General features: G+C 46.4%; 1 long non-coding RNA gene across 2 annotated transcripts in view; it reads right to left on the bottom strand.

Annotated features, from left to right (window-relative positions):
* Positions 1–3,860: 3,860 nt before the first annotated feature.
* The window catches only part of LOC135916392 (uncharacterized), a 365,570-nt gene continuing 344,738 nt past the window's right edge, over positions 3,861–24,692 (bottom strand). For both annotated transcript variants that reach the window (XR_011507402.1, XR_011507403.1), the window contains exon 3: positions 3,861–3,943. This is a non-coding gene — a long non-coding RNA (uncharacterized lncRNA). The remainder of the gene's footprint in view (positions 3,944–24,692) is intronic.

Genomic DNA, 24,692 nt, shown 5'->3' with positions numbered 1-24,692 from the left:
CAATCCTTGGCCTTGCCGACGTTCTACCGCATACAGTAAACCTCTCGATATATGCTGACGACGTATGCATATGGGCCTCGGCAGTTACACGTCTCCAGGTGCGTGCACGGCTCCAAAAAGCAGTGACTCTAACATCATCGTACCTGCGTGCGCAAGGCCTAAGCATTTCGACCGAGAAGTGCGCCTTAGTCGCCTTTACCCACAAGCCCATGACCTGGTACCCCATTTCTATTGACCACCAACCAATTTCGTACGCAAAAACTCACCGATTCCTAGGCGTTATTATAGACAGAGACCTTTCATGGAGCCCCCACATCTCATACTTGAAGAAGAGGCTTACTTCTATCTCCCATATACTAAGGTTTCTTGCCGGTAAAACGTGGGGCACATCCGTGGCATCTATGCTTCAACTATACAGGACGCTCTTCCTAGGATACTTGCGATACAGCACACCAGTGATGTCCAATGCTAACAAAACTAGCATCCATGTCCTACAGAGCATTCAAGGCCAAGCCCTTCGAACATGTCTGGGGCTACCTCGAAATGCTTCAACCGTGGCAACAATTGCCCTCGCGAGAGACAACCTAATAAGGACCTATATAGATATCGACACACTCCGGGCGCATGTTCGCCATATATCCAGAGTCCCTGACCACCATCTCGCTCACTTGCCTGAGATAAGACCCAAGGCAGCGTTCTCCAGATCGATTGCGGCTAACCGGCACTCTTTGTCTTTGAGGCACTCACCCGCAACAAGAACGCCATCCCCTATGTGGTGCTTGAAGAAGCCTCCTGTGTACCTTGCTGTTCCAGGAATAGTGAAGAAAGCTAGCCTGCCCACCGCGGCTCTCAAGCAGACCACATTGGAACTTCTACATTTTTCATATGCTAACCGAATTCATGTTTACACGGATGGTTCCGTGTCCGAAAATTCTACGGGCGCCGTTGTTCTACCATCTCAATCGGTCGTCATCAAGCTCAAAACTTCTCACGTAACGACATCTACAGGTTCTGAACTGGCCGCTCTTCGCGCTGCTGTCGAATACATTGAAAAAGAACCGCCCAACAAATGGGCAATATTTTGTGACTCGAAAGCAGCCCTCCAGAGCTTGCGAAGCTTACGACGTGGCAATTATGAACAGCTGGTGTCACAAATCAACGAAACCTGCCATTGCGCATCTGAACGAGGACATGACATCATATTTCAGTGGCTGCCGGGACACTGTGGCATCGTTGGTAATCACCTCGCCGATGACGCTGCCCGACGTGCCCAGGCTGGCTCACCGACAGTCCTTATACCTTTATCCAGAGTCGACGCTGCAAGAGAGCTTCGCAGTCTTGCTCGTGCAATCACATTAGGTTGCTGGCATACACCACAGAACTCTAAGTGTCGTTTACACAGTCTCGACCCATCACTAAAACTTACATTACCAGCGAACCTTCCACGACGTGACGCAACACTGCTGTGTCGGCTGTGGGTAGGAGTAGCATTCACCAACTCCTACAGCTACCGCATTGGAATGGTGGATTCACCAATGTGCGCTAAGTGCAAGTGTGAAGAGACCATCAGCCACCTTCTGTGCCACTGTTCTCGCTTCGATAATCAACGTGAGACTCTCCAGTGTGCATTAAATAGACTGGATGACAGGCCATTCACGGAAGCGAAGATCTTGGGAGCCTGGCCTCACAGCTCATTGGCCCAAAAAGCAGTTAGAGCGCTTTTTCGCTACCTTAAGGCGACGGACTTGAGTGCCCGACTATAGACAACCTACACTTAAGTTCTCTCTCTTTCTCTTTCACTCCCCATTCCCCTCCCCACGCGTAGGGTAGCAAACTGGACACAGTCTAGTTAACCTCCCTGCCTTTCCGTCTTCCCTTCTCTCTCTCTCTCTCTCTCTTATTCCGCAGGATGAGAAAAGATCTTTCGCGGGATTGGTATTTGTCACGTGTTTGCTAAGCAAAAGTTTTTGTTGTGCGTCCTTCGTTGCGTAATAAATAAATGGCATTACCCTACACCGTAAAGGCCGAAGTCGTCGCCTTTCATTGATGTTTACATGCACTCTTTTCTAAGATTGTGTGGAGCGACGTCCTTGCGCCGTGTAAACGTGCCAACGCCGCTCTGTTGAGAGGCACAAGGCATTGCGGCGAACGACAGCATCCACTGGGACCGTCTGCCCCATAACAGTGGACCTCAAATATGGTTCGGGTGCCCGCCTCGCCATTCCATCGCTGGGCGCAAGATGGGACAATTTTTTTCAGACAGAAATGCGGTCGTTGCGGAGCCAAGACGCTCGCTTGAATGCCTGCACATAACTGCGGAGCGAATGACATTATATTGTTTCCCAGAAGATGCCCGCTGACGCGAACACTCGCCATTGGAAGGGCGGCTTGGTTCCCTTCACGCGTTTGCAGTGCGATTAATTTCCTAGTATACTTGAAACCGGCCCGAAACGCTACCGGTCGTCCCTAAGGTCGTTATGGGAGGTTGTTGGGCACAAAGCCGGTTAATTCCCCGAAGCCTTCGTTCAATACAGCATTGGCGCCTGTCTGCTACTTAAACGACGAGAAGCGTCAACGTAATGTGTGGTGGCTCGGTGTCTTACCTGACAGACATAACACAGACTAGACCGCTTCAGATACTTGAATTCCTTCGCTGAATCTCGGCGTGCGTTTTCCACGCTGACTGTGTGAGCGTATTCCAAAACCGGTGCAGCAAACGCAACCAAAGCGAGCCGACTAAAGCTACCGCTTGCCTATCACGTGAATGCCCATTTCCCATTATCCCATTCCTTTAAACGTTTGATGACAAGGCTTCAACATTGTCATGCGTCGCTCCCTCCTCGTGTTTTCCTTCCTCCATGCTACTACTGTATTCCATCCGCCATGGAGCGCATTCGACTCTACTGTGTTGCCACTACAGCGTTCGTCTGTCGCCCGCTTCACGAGTGCCGCAAGCAAGAAGATTTGCGTTTCTGTTGAGGATAAGTGTGCGTGACGCACCGCAACGCATACACTCGTCTGAGGGGAAAAGATAGAAAAGCTCAAGCTTATTATATCTCGCGTTTTCGTTCGGCGCCTTTTCCCTCATTCTTGCACTACCGAGATGCAACCCAAGCAAAACCACTGCCGGCGTTCATCATCGCGCCAGCGTTGTGACATACCTAGTCACAACACTTCACAACTCCATTCATTCTCCGCAGCAGCAGTTGTACGGCCTGCTGTCCCTCGCCATGTCGCCCGCACCTTATGTTGGAACACGGCGTGAGGATCTCAAGGAGAACGCATAACCTTACTATCTCGCTGAATGCTTCACATAAACCAAGCAGAGGTTCTCCCTATTTTACTTGGTTCTTTTTTTTTATGTGTAAAGCTGGGCATATCTCGCTTCTTACTGCAACGTTAAGCCGCAGAAATTCGAGAAGAAGTTAAACAAGTGTATCTCATGTGGCTGCCGTATGCTGGCGAATTTCGGAGGCCACGAAATGCCACAATGTTTACGGGAGCACAATACAGGTTTCACCTACGTGTACGAAAGGTTCAGGAGGAAAGTTTTTTTTCCTATCTTGTTTTAGTGAAAGGGCCCACGCTACTGACGGGTGACTTTCCAAATATACTTCCGTAGCACGCTTCGCACAAAATTTCAAGCAGCCTTTAGGCAAAAACATGCAGACACCCAGGAAATCTTTACGGGCGGTGTAAAATAGCCTTTAAGTGACCACAACGTGTATTTGCCTCCATCTACAATTAGTTCTCAAAGGTTCATGTCATTTGCTGAAAAAAACTAAACAAACCTTCTGATGTAAACTAACGTATAATGCGCCACCAAATGATAACCGTAACAGTACATATAACAAGTACATACCTGTCTAACAGGAGCCCTACCAGCCATCTTGTGGACATTTTAAGAACGCCTGGTGTGCTTCTGGCAACAGGCCCTCGAAACCTTGAAAAAAGATGATTGTATTGTAATGTAGCGGGGTGGCGGGTAACATGCCACTAAATTCTGCTGAAAATATTTTAACGTCTCCAGAAGCCATAACGTTTCGAGAATAATACATTCCATTTTCAACATCGCTAACGCCTTTGTCATCTAGTTCAACGTGCAGACATGTTCAATATCCTTTTGACCGTCAGTTCAATGTGTATGTTATACAGAAAGTGCTCCCGGCAACGAAAAATTCAATGAATGCAAAAAATCATAATAAGAACATGAGTTTTTCACAGTCAAGCAGTTAGTTTTGACCTTGGAAATAATAAATGCTTGCCTCATTGAAAATACATGATAATACAACGCGATATGCTAGACATGTGAGATTTCAATACCCTGAAGAGCAGTACACAAGATTTCGCACAAAAAAAAATTGTGCCCTGCACGACATGTCCTGACATAGGAGAATAATAAACTGCATACATGCAACCACTAAACATAGCCATAGCAGTCATTACGACACGGCATTAGACAAGAGCAGTCAATAACTATATGAAAAGCGGCGCCAGCAAAGCTGAACAAAACAACCTATATTGCATACAGCACTTACCCAGAGGTATGCAAAAACCTTGGCTTGCGTTTGGGATTTTTACTTAAACCGGCCCTCTAAAGCTACGAAAATTTCAAATAGTAAGCCAGCTACGAAAGCGTAATTCATGCATGAGGCAATACAGAAAACATGTAATTCTTTTATGCGAAGCATATTACGAGGGCTCAACCCAGCTCCTCAGGCGCGGCGGTGACCATGAAATCACGTGACACCGTGACGTCACGACAGAGGAGAAGTGGCTTTGGCTCAACTCTTGCAAGACGGGCTGGGTGGGAATCGAACCAGGGTCTCCGGAGTGTGGGACGGAGACGCTACCACTGAGCCACGAGTACAACGCTTCAAAGCGGTACAAAAGCGCCTCTAGTGAATGCGGTGTTGCCTTAGAAACGCGCTGTTTCTAAGGCGTGCGTCTCTTGCTCAGGCGCACATTTCGTTGCCGCGCCGAACGCTGCTTTGCTCGACGCTCACCGCGTCCAATGCGGGGCGCGTAGTCGCTGCCCTGTAGCCCATTGTCTTACACCCCTTGGCGGGTCGACGGGAACGCTGTCGCGTTCCACTCTTGAAGGCGAAGAAGTAATGCATGAGTTGTTTCTTCGTCTAGCCGAACCAAATATAGCCAAGCAACAGCAGTTCACCAGGCTAAACAGTGGTTCAACAACTAAAATAAAGGCTAGTATGCTTCGCATCCTGGGCTTAACCTTACCTAAGCCACAGCCATTTTTTGGCATATCGCTAACAAGAGTCCCACGGGGTCGCTTGCTGAAACCACGGACTAACCAAAACATGCCTTATTAGCATCATCACACATAACTTTGCAACCGTAACTACCCAAACAGCTTACGTTGGAATCTTTGTGTAGAGAGGAAGAGCCATTTCCCGATCGCGCATGTGTAGCGCGCGGAGATGGCGCCCTTACCGCAACACTCGTGACGCAAGCGAAGCTGAAGTCTATAGCTAGCATCGCGCGAGGTATTGAGACGAGGCGTAGCTCGGCAGTACGTTTGTTCATCCGAGCCAGGAATGGTCGCTTTCGAGAGACCATTCGTGAGTCATCTGTATGAGGACTACGAATTTGCAATACGAAGGAAAGGTTTCACGCTTGCTCGGCTAGGGATACATATAATTATGCAGTATGGAACGTTTTTACTAGCGAGACTGGTCTCGTTCCTGTGAATTTTTGTACAGAGCAGAGACATGGTAGTTTTGCGGTAGGAGGCGCGTATAGGTAGCCGCCGTGGCCACAGTTTATTGAGGCCGGCCAGTCATGGTGTCGTGGAATCTTGGGAGCAGCCAACACCACTGCCGCGTAAGACGAGGGCGCAAGCGTGTTGATGATAATGATGATCCATTCTGGCGCCTTCAGCACGTGCGCCCATCTTCTTCGCACTCTTTGGAGGCGATAGTCGCGTCACAGCTGGGCCCCGTCAACAAGTGCGAAGCGCGATTGAAATTTGGTCAAATCGTACACTCCAGGTAAAATGCGCCGATGGTGTCGTCGTTGGTAGTGTCGGGGTCACAAAATCCGAAAGAGATGCACCAGGCATCACCGGCAGCGTAGGTTGTGAGCGAGGCGCAGCTACAGTAAAACCATTGTGTGAAATTGCAACATGGTGCAGGTTTTCGGAGATACCCGGGCATGTAGCAGTTGTACGACCACCAGCACCAACCAACAGCAGTTGTACGACCTACCGTGTTGTGCCATGTCGCCTTCACCTCATGTTAGAACGCTGCGTGGGGATCTGAACCGCAATGTGTATCGTTGCTGTCGCTTTGAATGCTTCACCCGAGCGAAACAGCGGTTCTTTTCTTTCTTTATTTGATTCTTTTTCTATTTTTTCTCGCTCTGAAGAGCTGATGATATCTCGCCTTGCACGGCACCCTTCGACCCCAGAAACTCGAGCTGCAGTTGCACAAGTGTAGCTTCTGCTGCTGTCCTATGTTCGCTAATCCCGAAGGGCACAAAACGTCACAATGCTTGTGGCACCGCAAGACAGGTTTCTGCCATGTGTATGAAACGTTCACGACAAAATATTTTCTTTCTTTTTTTCTTAGGTGAAAGGGTCCAAGCTATTTGCAGGAGTCTTTACAGTTCTGCTTGCGCAGCATGCTTCGCATAAATTTTCAAGAGCCTTTAATCAATGTAACCTGCGGACCGGCAGGGAAATTCTTGGGGGTGGTGTAAGGTAACCTTTAGTGACGAAGATGCTTCGGTGGCTCCATTGCCAGTGCCACAATACCGCCATGTATTTCTAATACGTAATAATGACTTGTTCTCCGCCATATGAAGGACATAACAGCATATCTATTTCCAAGGGAAGGGAAGCGTAGCAGGGGGTGGCAGAAAGTTAGGCGGGCGGATGAGATTAAGAAGTTTGCAGGGACGACATGGCCACAATTAGTACATGACCGGGGTAGTTGGAGAAGTATGGGAGAGGCCTTTGCCCTGCAGTGGGCGTAAGAAGGCTGATGAATATATATATATATATATATATATATATATATATATATATATATATATATATATATATATATATATATATATATACAGTAAAAGCTCGTTAATTCGAACCGCAAGGGGAAGTCGTTTCAGTTCGAATTAACGAAAGTTCGAACTAACGAAAGTGAAGGAGAGCAACAGTACACTGCGATTTGGAAGCAGTAGGGCATGTCAGAAATTTGGCGAGTCAGAAAGTGATGGCGTGTGCCCGCGGCACACGCCATCTTCAAGTCGAAGCTCTGGGTCCGACTGTGCCACACCACCGACGTCCACCGAAACGAACGTTAGCCGAGGCTTAACACCATCACAATGAATCGCGACGCCCGATACCTCCTTAACTGAAAACAGAGGTGTACAACCGATGAAGACTGCCGAGACAAAGACGCTGAACATGAGAAGGTGGCGAAGGCCCTGATTCATTGGTTCTTGATTGCAAGCGCAGCTGTGACGTACTTGATTCGCTGTGTTTTGGCGCTTTCCGTGCCATCACCGCACAAAATTAGCAGCTGTACAAGATTTGCAAAACCTCCGAGATTTGCAATGGGCAAGAAGTCTCGGATGTTACGTAGAACGTAGAGGCGGCGGCCGCCGCTGCCTTCTGGTTGACACCGCGTCGGTTAGATTTTTTCCCGATTTCGCCATCTCTCCGTTTTGGAGGCAATACAGCCTTGTGTGTAGGCAGTAGGCGCGTTTCCCTGGCCGTGTGCCAGGCGAGCATAGTTCGAATTATCCGTGAGGGAACCTTCTCGTGTTCGAATTAACGGACTTTTTTATACATAGACTTCTGTGGAGCTTGGCTGGACCAAATCGTACAGTTCGAATTATCCATAAATTCGAATTATTGAAGTTCGAATTAACGAGCTTTCACTGTATATATATATATATATATATATATATATATATATATATATATATATATATATATATATATATATATATATATCCTTTCCCTCTAATAAGAACCATACAAGCCCTCTTGTGGGCTTACGAAGGACTCATGTTTCTGGCAACAAGCCCTAGAAGCTTTACAAAATATGCATGAAGCGTTTGTGTTCTTGCAAAGAGTCACTGACCGGCTAGTTGGTTCATTATCAGAGAAAGACCAGTGCTCCAAGACGAGACACAAAGGAGGAACCACAGACATAGTGTGTTTAGTTCCTCCTTTGTGTCCCGTCTTGAAGTGCTGCTCTTTCTGCGATAATGAACCAACCAGCCCGTCAGTCCGTCCTTGCAAGACTGCATGACGCTTCAGGCACCTCAAAAACGAACAAAGTTCGAATCGTCAAATGGACACCAATAACAAGCGCTGTCATTTTAGACTGATAACTTATTCTTTCAAAACTCTTGTATTGTTAACTTCGGGGTTAATAAGCTGATAATCAGAAAAAAACAAGAATCAAGTTTCGATTTCACGAATTTCGCGCCGAAGCATCAGGGCGGACGTGACAGATTTAAAGCATTTCTTGGTGTTTGGGTCGTCATCGCGCAGTAATATTTCACGAAGCTTGCTAAGTTTAGTGTTTGGCTCGGTAAGAACGGCAGTGTAGTACACTTCTAGCCATATGAAATTAAACAATGCCGGAGCACATGCCGAAAAAATTCGAGACGTCACGACAGGCTTGTTAGAGCACTCAAACATGGGGTCGCCTCCAGTCCTGGGTGATTGAGCCCTTTGCTGCTTGCCCAGCACCATCTCACCAAAACAGTGGATTTTGTTTCGTATTATTTGGTATTTTATAATTATAACCTCCAAATGCACCAGAAAAACTTTTCTCCCTAAAATTTCTCTAAAGTAGGCAATGTTAAATCCTTCAAAGGCACCGGCTTCATACGAAGTTCTGATGGTCAGAGAGTTTTTCACAATACGTTGCCGGTGTTTTCTCACTGTTACTTTCTTTTTGTTTCTTCAAATGGTGATCTTTTACTGCTTTCCTGCAGCGTTCGTTTCGTCTTTCTGACGTACATGCCGTCTTACAATAAGCTAGCATTTGATCTCGGCGTTATAACAAGCTATAGGCCCAACAGAGCCCTAAATTTATTGCACCTCAATCGCAGCATGCCGTGAATGTGAGTCACGTCCTCTGGCTGAGCCGCTTTCTATTCGTAAACATTCTCTGGCGACCTCCCCAGCCCTTTCACACAAATCGTGTAATGCCTTTTATCTGCACATAAATGTATAATTTACATAGTCTAGGCATTTAATTGTTATGATACTGTAAAGGTAAATACTAGTAGCCTTTAAGCGATAAGGAACAATTTACAAAAAAATGAAATGAGAATACCCATACAGATACCTAGGGCTCCTAAGAAAATACACGGGAAGCTTACAGTAGGGCTGGGCCAACTGAAATTTCGAGATGGGTCGACTCGAAATTCGGAGTTGGCTCAGCTTGAAATCTAGAGATGGGCCAACGTGAAATTCTCGGGTGGGCAAAATTAAATTTATGGGGTGGAGAACTCGAAATTTGGGAGTAGACCAACTTAAATATGGGAGGGGGCCAACCTAAAATTCCGGAGTGTGTCAACATAGATTTTGAAGTGGGCCGCCTTCAAATCTTAGTGTGGGCCAAGTCAAATAAGTGGGGGGGGGGGTAGGTGATTCACAATGAAAGACGTGCCAAGTTGAGAGTGTTATTTTGCACTGGACTTGGTGATATTCCGCTTCTATGCAGATTTTAGTACGCAATCGGAGGCGGCAGAAAGGGACTATTTAAGGTGAAAAAATAGGTTGCAGAGATATGATCCATAAATCTTTCAACCGAAACACGTCTTATGCGTGAAAAACGGCCTCCAGGAGTATGCAGGGCGCAAAAGTGAAAGTTCCAAACAAAAGCCTTTTATACCTACGCAGTTGAGAGGCATACGTATTTCACGGTGACTAGGTCGCTTGGCGCCGATCCCAGCAATCCTCTAGTGGTCCCCTTATCTTGATTGTTGCAGGTTTTTTCTTGCGTTCCCTTCTCTCTCTCTCTCTATGTCTCTCACCATCTCGTTCTTCGCTTGTCAGGAGTCCTGACATCTTTTTCCTCTCAAGCGCTGTTTGCGTAATGACATGAGTTGGGCCACTGGCACGTCGTGGAATTTTCGGATTTCTTGTATTTTTCTTACTCTTTATTTTTATTTTATTATTTTCTTGTCATTTTCAACTTCAGCTCAGGATTGGCCCGAAGAATATAGGTAGACACACATGGAACGGGCGTGGTACATCGAAAGTGGCACACCGAAAAAAGAAAAAAAAAAGACATCTGCCTTCATCAAAGTGCAGTGGCAAGATGCATAACGAAAATTGCGGTAAACAAAAATAAGCATTGAAATGAGACATTGTCTCTTTTTTACTCATATTTAGTGTTGCTAATTTGCGTACGCGCTCCGCGTAGTGCAACTTTGTTGTGCTGAGCATAAAAGAGTACTAAACATGGCTCCTTTATCGTAAACTGTTTCTTGAAAATTAAACTATGGGGTTGTACGATCCAAAACCACTTTCTGATTATGAGGCACGCCGTAGAGGAAGACTCCGGAAATTTTGAACACATGGGGTTCTTTAACGTGCACCTAAATCTATGTACATGGGTGTTTTTGCATTTCGCCCCACCAAAATGCGGCCGCCGTGGCCGGGATTCGATCCTGTGACCTCGTGCTCAGTAGCCCAACACCATAGCCACTGAGCAACCATGGCGTGGTTTCTTTATGAAGCATAAAGGCAACCCAGTATGAAATTGAAGAGTTGATCCTGCAGCAGCATATTATTATTATTATTATTATTATTATTATTATTATTATTATTATTATTATTATTATTATTATTATTATTATTATTCAATATACGTATCGCATATACAAGCAGTGTTCAGGTATATGTCCTAAGGTACCTCGAAACGAACATTCTTGCTAGCCACATTTCTCCGCTCAGAAGTCTGTGCCCATGAGCAGAGTCAACAAAACAAAAAAGTATTAAAGGTTAAAAAATTGCGGGTCAAATTGCTTGGCCAAAACCAACGATTATGAACGTTGCTGAGCGTTTCTCGAGTTACGAACGCCTCGTGGGCAAATGAAAGCGTTGAGACGCTTGGAGCGTCTCAACGCTTTCATTTGCGCAATGACAACGCAGACAAGTGGTTGCGTGGACAAGGAAGGCGCACATAACACATCCTTGTGAGAGCGACAGCGAGCATGACGTGTCGTCACGGCAATGCACTGTGCCCTCACGCAGCGCCTCTCACGCTGCTGCAGCAGCTGGTGTTCGCCATCCCCCTCTCTTCTCCGTCGAGGCGCGCTCGTTACCGGTGTTCTTGCTCATTGTGTGCGATTGCATTGAAGAGGCCCGATGCAGCGAGAAAATCTGACGATTGTCAACTAAAGGCTAAGAATTCTTTGCCGCCGCAAACGCCATGTGTAGACACACATGCAAGGCATATAGAAAATCATAAACGCTTGCGGGGGAACTGAACAACTATTCCTACGGGATGCGGAACGCTTTGCATATCCCAAACGCCACCGCACATATATCCGGACTACTCGGGAGAAAGCAACGCCACCCTAGACAAGGAATTCTCCGTTGCCGAAATCCAGGCGGCCCTCGTGAAACTCCACACCGAGTCGACCACTGGCCCCGATAGAATATCCAATAAGGCACAACGCAATCTCGATTACAGATCGATCAAGAGACTCGCAAAATACATTACCCAGTGTTGGGCGCACGGCAAGCTACCCCAGCAATGGAAAGAAGCAAAGATCATACTGATACTGAAACCATTCAAGAAACTACAGCTGGAGAACCTGCGCCCCACCTCCCGCACGTCTTGCGTGGGCAGGTTGATGGAGCACGCGTTTCTCAATAGACTCTCGGATTAACTCGAGGACAACGAATTATTTCCACACACCGTGATTGGCTTAAGAAGACATCTCTCCACGCAAGACGCCCTTCTGCAACTAAGACATCAAACCATAGACAATCCGGAGCGCTCGACGACAGCCGTCCTCAGGCTGGGCATGAAGAAGGCCCTCGATAACGTTCGCCACGATGCCATATTGCAACAAATAGACAATCAAAATCTCGGACTGCGAACGTACAACTATGTCCGAGACTTTCTCACGGGAAGAACCGCTCGCATGCGAGTGGGACAACTAGAGTGAGATAAAATCAACATCGAAAGCTCGGGCACCCCGCAGGGCTCGATGATCTCGCCGATGCTCTTCAATCTCGTCCTGATGGGGTTATCCGACCGGTTGCTCAAATCGGGGGATCGACTGCATCACACGCTATACGCGGATGATATTACGATCTGCACGACAACGGGCAGTGACGGAGCGATCGAGCAACGTTTACAGCAGGCCATCCAATGCGTGGAAAACTACGTCGTGGGCACGGGACTTGCCTACTCGGCCGAAAAATTCGAACTGATGCTATATAGACCGGTCAGAAAGGGGCGCCCTATTAAAGTCTACAACTTCCCGGAAAAGGAAGAAATCCAATTAATGGCATCAAACAGCCTACCCACCCCGATGGTAGGTAAGATCCAGTTACTAGGACTGATGATCAAACACAAAGGTGGCAATGGCGAAGCACTTCGCAAGATAACGGCAAAGGCCACCAGCGCGATGCAGCTCATTCGACGCACTACCAACAAACACACGGACATGCGTGAAGGCATCGTCATACGACTCATACAAGCCTTCGGCATATCTCAAATAAAGTACACGGCAGCTTTTCACAACTGGACGGTAGCAGAAAGAAGCAAACTCAACGCGCTCATACGGAAGGAGTACAAATGTGCGTTGGGACTTGCGCCAGGAGTCAGCACCACCAAGCTCTTAGAACTAGGCTTGCAAAATACGCTCGAGAAACTGTTGGAGGCGCAACAAGTGTCCCAACTCGAGCGCCTATCCAAGAGCCACCTCCCCCCTCCCCCCCCCCCCCCCCCCGGACAGACACGTGCTCGAAAAGCTCGGCATCACATACCACACGCAGCACGGCATAAAAGTAGAAATTCCAAGAACCTTACGTGAGCAACCATACGTACCCCCATTGTCTCGCAACATGCACCCCCAACACCACACGGGGAGATGTACAGCCAGGGCACAGCACACGAACCAAAGTTACTCCAACAACAAGGAGGCAGTCTTCACCGAGACAACCAGTTGTCGAGACAGGAAGAGTTTCGTAGCGGCAGTTACCAGCCACCGAGGCAACCAGCTCACGAGCGTCACCTTGAACACGGCGCATGTTCGAAGTGGCCGAGGAAGGGGCCATAGCACTGCCCTCACACAAACCAAAACGACATACGTGATCTGCGATTCGCAAGCGGCAATTCGCAATTCTACTAATTGGCGCATCTCGCAAGAGGCTTATCACATATTTCAGCGACATACCATACACCAGGGAGAGGTCGACTTCGATAACCGAAGGCATTTGCTATGCATCCCGGCACACACTGGATTGAGCACGCCCAATGAACCGGCTCACCGTGTTGCTCGAGGCCTCACTCACCGAGCATCGTCGGAGGAAGAGCCCTTGCGGGGTACTGCAAACATCTGGGCGTGAGAGGATTGTACGACCAGGTTGCACGTCACCAGGTTCCACGTTGATTGTTCCACCTGGTTCCGACCCCTCCGTCTCTTCCACCGCCAGCCTCCGCTCGCGCTGGAAGACCGCACTGCTCAGCGCGAACTTGACAACCCCACTCTGGGCCGTCAAGCGAGCCGAGGAAGCCGCTTCGAGACAGTGTCTCGGTAGCGCGTCCGCGGAGGGTGCCCAGACCCACTAAAAAGACGCCAGACTCAAATCTCATTGATTTGAAAATAAAGTTTACGCTCTCTCTCCCTTGGCGCTCACAATCGTTGTCACACCCCTGGTCACAACGCCGCACGACTCCATTCATTCTGCGTGAAAGCAGTTGTACGACCTGCTGTGTCAAACTTTGTCGCCCTCACCTAGTGTTACAACGCAGCGTGAGGATCTCAAGCCAAGCGGATAACCTTGCGATGGATATGAAAGTTTCACCCAAACAAAAACTGCGGTTAATTTCTTTTTCACTTGATACTGTTTTTTTTGCATGCGTAAAAACTGTGATATCTCACGTTGTACGGAACGATTCGGCCTCAGAAACTAAAGCTGCAGTAGAAGTGTAGCTTCTGTGGCTGCCGTATCATGGCGAATCTTGGCGGCCATGAAACGCCACAATGCTTACGGCAACAGAGGACAGGTTCCTGCCATGCGCATCGAGGAGTCGCGACGAGAGATTTTTTTCTTTCATCTTTTTCTTTTACGTAAAAAGGCCTAAGCTATTCACTTGTATCTTTGTAATTGTACTCGCGCAGCATGCTCTGCATAAAATTTCAAGCAGCCGTTAGACAAAATAAGCTGCTGACAGGCAGAGAATCTTTAGTGGCTGGCAACGTAGGCTACGTGTGACGAAGATGCATTGTTTGGCTCCATTGGCGGTGTCCGCTGTCAGGAGTCGGCGAGCGTTTATAGCATACAAGAGCTTCTAGCACGTACATTTCTCGCAACAAGACCCCTTCAAACCCTCTCGTTGATATTTGCTGAACACCTCGTATGCTTCTGTTAACAAGCCCTCGAAACCTTAAAAAAAGAGCCCTGAGACCATCCGACTAAATTCTTCCGAAACGCCCTTTAAGCTCTCCAGAAGCCATATGGCTTCGCAAATAGTGCATTTCTTTTTCAACATCGCTCAAGCCCTTCCCATTTGGTTCAACATGCATGGATGTTCAATATCCTCTTGAGCGTCAGTTAGTTTTGGAAATTACAAAGACGGCGCTCTCAGAAACAAGATATTCAATGGAATAAAAAAAGAACACGAAGATTTCAAAGACAGTCTACTAACATGTAACTTCAAAATTAGTAAACATCTGCCTTGTTTGAAACGCGTGATAAGTTTGCACCATACTCTATATATGCCTGACTTCAACAAACTGAAGTGCTATAGATAACATACCGCAGATGAAAAAAAAAGTGCACTGTGCCACTTGTCCTGACAGATGAGAATATTGAACAACATACCACATGCAACCACCGAACAGACTCAATAGGGTCATTGCATGATAGCGCTGAACAGGACCAGTCAATAACACTGTGGAAAGCGGCGCATACGCAAAGCGAAACGAAACAACCTATTTTGCATATAGCAGTTATGGGGAAGTATGCAGAATTATTTCACAGCAAACCATTAGTGTAGTCTTACAAGGGATTGGGTGCGAGCTCGGTGGTACGGGCCATTCAATTTAAACCGCAGCAAAAAACCCATCGACAAGGAAGAGCGCAGGACCAGCTCTTGTCCTGTGCTCTTCCTTGTCGATGTGTTTTCGGGACTTCTTTAAATGAATGATTACCGGGGTAAGTCTCAGTATATTTTCATTAGCTTGCGTTTGTGATGTTTTCTTGAAGCAGCGCCTTAGACAAAGGAAATTTTATATAGTAAGCCAGCTGTACTAGCCTAATCAACGAATTAGGCAGTAAAAAATACGTCGAATTCTTTTTCCCGTGGAATCTCTTTAAAATGGTCCATGGGGGTCACTTGCTGAAGTAGATGGGTAACGAAAAACATGCTGTAGTATTATCGCACCATATATTTGCAGCCAAATGTTTCCCACGCAGCTTACTTAGGAATTGTTGTGTGGTGAAACGGAGCCATTGCCCGATCATACATCTGTACCGTGCGCAGATGGAGCCCTTGTGCCTCCAAGCGTAACCCAAGTGGAGCTAAACTCTAGAGTTGGCCTCGCGCGGGAAGTTGAGAGAGAGAGGGAGCGAGGCAGAGCGAGGCGGAGCTCGGCAGTACATTTCCACATCCGAGCCTGGAATGGTCGCGCTTAAGAGAGCTCACTATGCCGTACAATGTACAACTTATCGAACTCAAAAGTGTTGTTGGTGTCGGTGTCTGTGAGGGGCTGTCCCCGTCCCATACAAGCGTACATCACTGCCACGGCGAATCTCCACGCAATTTACAGCGTATACAGCGTATAATGATGGTCCGACGACCACACTTATTACGATTGTACACTAGTAACACTACAGCGTTAAGGGCCCCGTGCCGCAAAACATCCCATATCGCGGACGGACGTCACTTGGCGAAAAATTACTCCGAACCACAACCACGCAGGCCTTCCATGCAACGCAAAGGTATTACTGAACTAGTTCAATTTCTCAAAGTAAAATATGTGCGAAAAATCGTAATGAACGATCTAAACACAACGTACACACATGATAGCCTCGGAGTTTCAATATACCAGGAAAGAATTCGGTACCGCGGGAATCCAAACACAAACCCTTTTTCAGAGTAGTGTTCCTTAAGGGTCTGTCCTGGGCCCTGTCCTTTTCTCGCTGTTTATTAATGACTTTTCGGCTGTCATTTAAATCTCTTCAATTATGTTACAGGCTGATGACCCGAATCTTTTCTAGGGGGTAAAAAATGTTACTGATTGCTCCACCCTTCCGAAGGACATTGCAAAGTTTGCGTCATGCTGAGCTGAAATCATGCTCGTCCTAAATGAATAAAAAATGAAAGTCGTATGCTTCACGCCGAAGGCTAAGTGGTATTTATTTCGCGATAGCGTTGAAGACATTCTCCTGCCAAGAGCTCACGGAACGAAGGACCTTTGAGTGTACTTCCATAGCTGTCTGAGTTTCTCGCCCCCCGCTCAACAGAGGAGGCAGCGTGAACTTCGAACCCTCGGCACAGTATGTAGTGTGACGAGACACGTCATACAGCATTTGTCATTTGTAACTTTATATAAGAGCCCATGCCTTCCAGTTCTTGAGATGCCTCCATCGTTTGGGGCGGTACTTGTAAGTCAAATTGTGAACTTCTCGAAAATGTGCAAAAAATATTCACATTTACATTTAATCATCGATTCTGTCGAAAGATTCCATCTCCATAGAGTTAACATAAACAATTACGTTAACTACCCTCACATGAAGCCGAAATAAATTGGACGTTCATCTTTTTTCATAAATTATTACGTGGAAAACTCTACTGCTCGAATTTACTTTCTAATGTGCGCTTTTATAAATCCACAGATACACACATGGAAACAGCGCGCTTTTCACCATTCCGATTTTCGTTACGTTCTATCGGGAGTGCAGGCGACACATAACACCCATTCAGAGTGCCTGGGTAACTTCATGCCTACTTTTAATATTTTCCTGAAAGGAATAGCAGAGTAACTTCAATAGCTCAACAAAAACTCTCATATCTGTTGTCTGTCCCGTCATTCTGTAATCCTTTCTTATGTTTCTCCTATTTTGCTTTCCATTCTCGGGATCTACACATTTTATGCTCTGGTAAAATCTGTATTCTTGAAATTATTAATCGCTTTTTTATGTGTGCTCACGTGTGTGTGTGTCTGTTAGCTTGCACTGTTCATCCTCCCGCGCATTGTGTTGACGAGTGCGCCAGCCTGAAGACCATCGAAGTTATTCCGGGGAAATTTATAAACACATTTGATGGCGGTGTTGTTGTTGTTGGTGGTGATTTTGAAGCTTGTTCTTCCCAAGATATTGTCTTTTATTGCGAAGAACTCACTCGTTCCGAATCAGCATAAGCTTCTCATTGACCACGCACAGTGGAGCAAAAGGTAAATATCAAGCTAGCACGAAATCGCAGCTAGGAGCAAAGTGCCTGCTATCGCCTCATGAAGTAGGGAGAGGGGGAGAGGGGAAAGAAAGAGGGATATAGCAGCGCAGAGATAGCAGCGCCGAGACGCTCTACCAATCAGATTTAGGCATACGTCGATTGTGGTACGAGGCAGCTATAGAAGAAAGCAGTTCCACGGAAAGAAATGTGCGCTGTGAAAGCAACGCAGCGTAGCTCGATAATCAAGAGTGCAAAAGTGTCAGGGCAAACACTCCACCATTTAACACATGCTTCCTTTTTCTCAACGAGCTCTCGGACACGAAGTCACAATCGATTCGGTAGGAGAGTGCAAGCGCAGTAACGACAAGACTAGGCAGTGAACACAAAAAATACAGACGATCCAGCGAGATCCATTGGTCGGAGTGATGCACTCGGATTGTCATCGAGAGCACACAGAACTTCTGGGTAGCCGCAGCATTTAGAGGTGCATAACTTGAGGCCCGTCGACAAGACATTCACTAGCATAAATGCGTAGCGTGTGTAGCCGAAATAACATTGCCAGGTATATATGACTCTTCGATCTAAAGCAGTCGATAGTGCGCGCCTAAGTTAAGGACAGAGCTGGAATTTTTCTAATGGGTTTAGTTTATGAACGAGCTTATGTGGATAACTTGCTTTTTTCTTCCCGAATTAAGCCGATGCGCTCATAGTCTGCAGCTACGCCACTCTAAACATGTCGATTCCACCGCAACGGTACTGTGACGGCATCTCTCGGGGCTACAGTGAACACGGTGTGTGTGCGGTAGCCAGGACAGATGGCCCCGCCGTCGTCCTGAGGCGAAATATTTGTTTACTGGCATAGCCAAACACAATGCGAGCATCGAACATATTCTGGACAACACTTAGCGATTCACACTAGCTTAAATAAAATACGAAATTCCAGCTCTGCGAGAACTCCAGCGTGTACAAGCTAGAAATTTGGCTCTATTCATCCAATATAGCAGCTTACCCTTCATATGCTCCAATTTGTATCTTCAAATATATCCACTGGCTAGTGAGAGAAAGTCCGTGACATTTATTTTAGCGACAGTAATATAAACGCTACCTATAGGTGGGTTATGAGCGTCACTTCACTTTAATCTGTAGAGGGGCAGTGCGGGAGTTCAAAACCATGACAACAGACGCTGAGGGTAGCTTCTGTTTTAAGTGATTAATAGCAATCTCAGTGGCTGACAGCTCCGCACTCGCTAGAGAGCCTGGATGCAGCTCACGAAACACCCGCCAGATTTCAGTCGATGGTGTCGAATAAACATGCAGATCTTCAATCCGTAGCGGCAGCCTGGCAGCTCGAACTATGTGCTGCTAATAACAAACGTATAGATCTTCTCAGCAACACAGGTGGGCTTCGCCTATTATCAAGCAATGCACAGATACCCACCCATTCTAAAGTGTATTTTCCTTACCTCGGGCAACAAAATGTGTAGGAGAACCTTCATTCGCTGGCTGCATATCGATTTACTAAATTTTGAAACAAATACTTCTTTTGTGATTTCAGATCGATTTGGGATTCATAGTATCTAGCTACCTGGGCAGGAGTGTCTGACCATTTTTGGTCAAACAGGCCAATTTGAAGCGTTTTACCAGATCTAAGTAAATTAAAAAAGAAACAGTCGCAGTTTCGCCCGAAAGGCGAATCTCATGAAAAGACAGCTATAAGAAATAAGTAAAGCAGTTTTGTCGGCCTGAAGAAGTTGCAAACTTTAGCTTATTGACTAAATGAACAAGCATTCTGGCAGACGCGCACAAGCAAACCTCAACACATCTCTCCCGATTCCGCTGATACTCGCCGTCAGAAATGCCAGCGCGAGGAAGCACAGCAGCAAAAGCAGCTGCGAGCGAAGTGACCTCCGTGCTGCCTGTCGCTTCAACGTGAACAAAGCAGCGAAAACACAGCGCACACTAAGCTATCAGAAAGTGGCGCATTGTGTCCGTCAATGCATATCGCTTTCAAAACAGTGCCTGCGCGACTGCGAAATACGTTGCCACCACCGGAGCCTGAACCCCGGTATATATTTCTATAAACATGTAAATTGTAAAATTTTAGTACTTACTCTATTATGAATGTGCTTGATATTGAAAAAGGGAAAACTTTGTGATCTCATGTCTCATGTCTCATGAACTCATGACCTCATGACAACCTCATGCCCTCATGTACCGAAAAGTAAGACACAGACAGATTTTAGACTCATGCCGCATTCTTTAAAAACTCCGGCACTGTTAACTTTGAGGCTAAAAGGATAATAATCAGAAGAAAAAAACCAAGGCCAAGGTTGCATTTTTTCAATTTCGCGCCGAAGCCTACGCGTGGATACGCCACCGTAAGGTTACGGATTTAAAGTATTTCGTCGGATTTGGGTCGTTGTGGCGCAGTAATATTTTTCGAAACTTGCTAAGTATAGTGTTTGGCTCTGTAAGAACGGCAGTGTAGTCCACTTTTGCCGATATAAAATTAGAAGATGCCAGAGCATATCCAATAAAAATCAATGACGTCACGTCGGGATGATTAGAGGACTCCAAGATGGCGTTGCGACCAGCCCTTGGTTCTGGATCCCTTTATGGCTAACGAAGCACCTTCTCAGAAAAAACAGTGGATATTGCTTCGTTTTATTTAGCACTCTAGTAAGATAACGTGCTAATGTACCAGAACAAGCTTTTCTCTTTAAAGTTGCTTGAAAGAAGTTAATATTAACGCCTTAGAAGCTAGCAGCTTCCTAGGAATTTCTATTTAAGACTTTCTCAGACAAAGTCAGAGAGTTTTTGACAATACGTCCCTGGTATTTTGACATCGCTGTTTCTTTCTTTTTTGCTTTAAATGCTTATCTGTTACAAGTTTGCTGACGCGTTGGTTTCCTCTGTCAGCATTTCATCATGGCGTTGGATCAAGCTATGCTTTCAACGGCGCCCTAACGTTATTGCACCTGAGTCGCAGCATAGAAGGGCATGTGAGTGACGTCCTCTGGGAAAACGTTTATTATTATTATTTTAAGCTTTAATGTGTAAACATTCCTCAGCGAGCTCCCCAACCATGTCACGCGAAAAGTGTAATGTCTTGTATTTGCACAAAAATGCGTAATTTGCAAAGTTTTGACATTTAATCCTAAGGATATTGTAAATGTAGATGACTGGTAGCCTATAAGCGAAAAGAACAATTTAAACCAAAAAATAAAATGAACACTCGTAGAGATACTTAAGGCTCCTTAGAATATGCATGGAGAAGCTTATAGCAGTGTGGGCCAATTGAAATTTCAGGATGGGCAGATATGAAATTTGCGGCTGTGTCAACTTGAAATTTGGAGGCGGGCAAACTTGAAATGTCAGGGCGGGCCTTCTTTAATGAAGGGATTCGCCAACTTGAAATGTGAGACTGGGCCAACTCAAGTAAGTGGTTGGGGCCAACTTGAAATTTGAGAGTTAATCAATTTAGATTTGGAGGTGGGCCGAAGTTTGGGTGTGGGCCAACTTGAGATTTTGGGTTGACAATCTCCAGTTGCACACTGCGGAGCGTCCTTCGAGTTACGAACACCTCGCAGGCAAGCAAGAGTATAGAGACGCTTGGCGCGTTTTCATTCAGCCTTAGCAAGCCGCAGTCAGAACGCAGACGAGGCGTTGCCTTGGCAAGGAACGCGCACACAACGCATGCTTGAGAGAGCCACAGCGAGTGTAACATGGTAATGCACCAATGCACTCTGTCCTCACGCAATGCCTCACGGGATACTGCGGCAGCTGCTGGTGTTCTGGTTCGTCCGCTCTGTTCCATCGACGCGTGCTCGTGTCCGGTGTCACTGCTCAATTCCTACGACTGCATTGAAGAGGCCGGATGCGTCGAGAAAATTTGACAGTTGTGTACTAAGACCTAAACATTCTTTGCCGCCGGAAACGCCATGGTTAGAAGCGTAGAAGCTCAGAAAAACAAGCAAGCAAAACTACGCAAGAACGAAGGGACCTCAAACCCAGAAGGATGCTTTCTCATTATTAAACAATTCTCAGAATTTTTGGAGCTTTTTCACTTATCGAAGTGCTCTATTTTTAGCCTCTCTTCTTTTTCGGTAACGCAAGTAAAAAAAAATATATGGGACGTTTCATAAATCTTTACAGTGGCCTTCTCTTTCAAATATTTTTGGTCGCTATATTTCGTCACACGTTGCTAGGATCACACGGATTCGTGAACATTTCTTTTCATTCCCTCGCTTAGTTTCCATCTCTGATTCTCTCTCTCTATCCAACACGCACGCTCTCCTGCTTATGTTAGGGAGGAAAAGGGAACCGTTGCTTTTCTATAATTATAGTTCTTTTTATATAATTTGTCACAATGCTTATGAATTGATTGCAATGAAAAAGCAGAAATCAGCTTTCCAACGTGCTCTTCCTGTCGCCGTCATTTCCTCGTGTCGCTTATTTTTCTCGACGGCAAATTGATTAGAGTGAATTAATGCGTTTGTCTCGGTGATTGTGACAGGCGCATTGTCCAAACGTGTCGCGAAAAAAACAAACATTCTATCGAAATGCTGCCTTGAGCAGTCGTTGTAGCTATGTGTGCGAGAGCAAGTCAAGGGGAATGAAAAAAAAATGCGATTGAATTTGATGACGTCGTATTTGTAGTTGCATGTTTCATCGACGCTAGAATCCCGTCCTAGCTGTGTAATTCACAGAACGTTATCATTCAAGCTGAGTCGTACATTTGCGCTTAGTGTCCAAACCCTTTTTTTTTTTGTGCGGCGACGCGTTAACACCTCTCAATCCCCAATGATATTTTTTCTATAGCGCCGAGTTCGATTAAACGTGAAACTTCCTATACAGAGTTGCCGTAAATTACGATGTAAAAGTGTTCTGCCATGATATATGACTTACAATGATCAAGTGATAACAACACGGAGCCTCAAGATTTTACTAGCAAAAATTAACAACAGTGGAAACCAGAGCTACCGAGTACAACTTCCCGCTTCTTCTGCAGCATCCGACAACACTAATCACTTAAGGTAGTGGAACAAGGAAAAAGGTAACAGCTTGTAGCGCTCGTATTAGTGGTGACTGAGTACCGTCACGTATATAAAGTAAAGAGTCTGAGAAGTTGAAACATCATCAGCGTATTTATATCTACTGTACGACGTGGGAGTCATCGAGCGATCCAACGAAATTAGGCGTAACGTTAAGAGACAAGCAGACAGCGGCGGGGAATAGACCGCAAATGGGCGCACACGATGTTCTTGTCGACAATAAAAGGAAGAGGTGCAGCTCGACAGTTCAAGCAATGCGTAGGACACATAAAAGGCGGACCGTTAAAATTACAGCTCTAATGGTTACCAAGAGAAGGGAACGAAGTTTTTAAGACGGCAAAATATTTTGTGGTGTGATGAAGTTAGGAAATTTGCAGGCGTAAGATAGAATCAGCTCGCACGAACCAGGGGTGATTGGAGATAATTAGGAGAGGGCGTCTCTGAATACTACACACTAAAATAACTAATGAGCAAAAGAACTGCTGTCCTCTTAGATACACGAAAATATCCAGATATTATATTAATTATTTCATCTCGAAGAAACCACAATCAGGATAAATGGGAAAAGCGATACGTGTTTTTATTTCGCGATATATATTTATATATTTCACGATATATATTTCATTTCGCGATACACAATCTGCCCCGTGCGGCAGGTCGGAAGCGGAGCGAAGCGTTGCAAAGCAAACGACACTCAAGCCCGACATTAACGGCGAACAGGGTTGGCGATAGTCGAAAATCTGGACTGCGGGTCAAGCGCGTCGGCTTTCATGCATGGCTACTCGAACGTTCCAGTGTAATCGTAGGGGCCCTCGTGGCTTCCAGAAAGTACCACACAATTCGCGCTGTTCACACAATCCGATCACATTACTACAGCGCCATCTCGTAGTCTCGTGCGGCACTCTGCTTTCCTCCTCCCCCTTTCGCTACAATTCGCGCCTCCGCTTCCCTCCTCGCGCTCTCTGCTGTCATCTCCCGCTGCCCTCCGCCTTCGCTTTCATCTTTCGCTGTGCTCGTTGGTTCGGTTACGGAGGACCATGTCGCGACGATCGCCGCAGGAACTGGCGTCCAAGAGCTGCGGACTAAAACGTTTGATAGTAAAGTCACACTGTTTTATTTGGGCATCTAAATGCTTGCATAGCCAGCACAAACCCTTGCCAGCTGTCTGCTTTTATGCATGCCCCTTGCTTATAGTTCAGCTGATTTCTTGTGCGTAATATTTTGTTTCAACAGCCACCATATGGAGGCTACTAACCCGTTGGCACCGCCGGGTCCATCGTCGGGCGATGACGCTTTCGACGGCGCATGCTCAAGCCGTGATGTTTAGTGTTAGAAGGTTTCGAGGGACGCGAAAGACGTGCAGTGCAATTAGCCGCAAAACACGACGGAGCCGGTTATACGCACCATCTAGGAGGGAAAAAAAGAACTGATAGGGAGCTCCACGTGACTCCGCAAGCCTCGGCTAGCCAACCTTCTCTGACGTCACTCCTCCTGCTCTGTGGTGCCTTTGGAACACATGGTTGAGAGATCATTCGACTTTGTTTGGTACGTGGTAACTTTTAGTGGCGCCTGCCATCACAGGCATGTTGGCACTTGGGAAGTGAAGGGTGGTTTTCTTCTTCCGTACGCAACGATGTTCGCTTCACATGCGTTACCTTGAAACCTGGAGAATGTCTGGGTGACTGACCCATGACGACAGAATCTTTAAAAAGTCGGTCACTAGAGCTTAGCAACGCCGTTAGTGAAGTGGCTGTGCTCTCAACTAGAAAGCGATCAAGAATTCCCGGTGTTTGGTGAAATCAACTGTTCTGCACCTAGAAATGCGGTGCACATTTTCCCGCTGTCTTGCACCCTGAATCCCCCCACGCACCTGCGTAACGTGTGATAGTTGGGTGCGTTACCTGGCTTACATAAAAAACACTCTACTTTGTCGCACACTTGAACCTTCACAAACCTGGGCGTGCTTTTGCCAAGCCTCATATTTGCGCGTCTTCTGAAATCCCCGCAGCAG

Source organism: Dermacentor albipictus, chromosome 7 (assembly GCF_038994185.2).
Source record: "Dermacentor albipictus isolate Rhodes 1998 colony chromosome 7, USDA_Dalb.pri_finalv2, whole genome shotgun sequence".
NCBI lineage: Eukaryota > Metazoa > Arthropoda > Arachnida > Ixodida > Ixodidae > Dermacentor > Dermacentor albipictus.
This window is presented reverse-complemented; position numbering and strand designations above follow the sequence as displayed.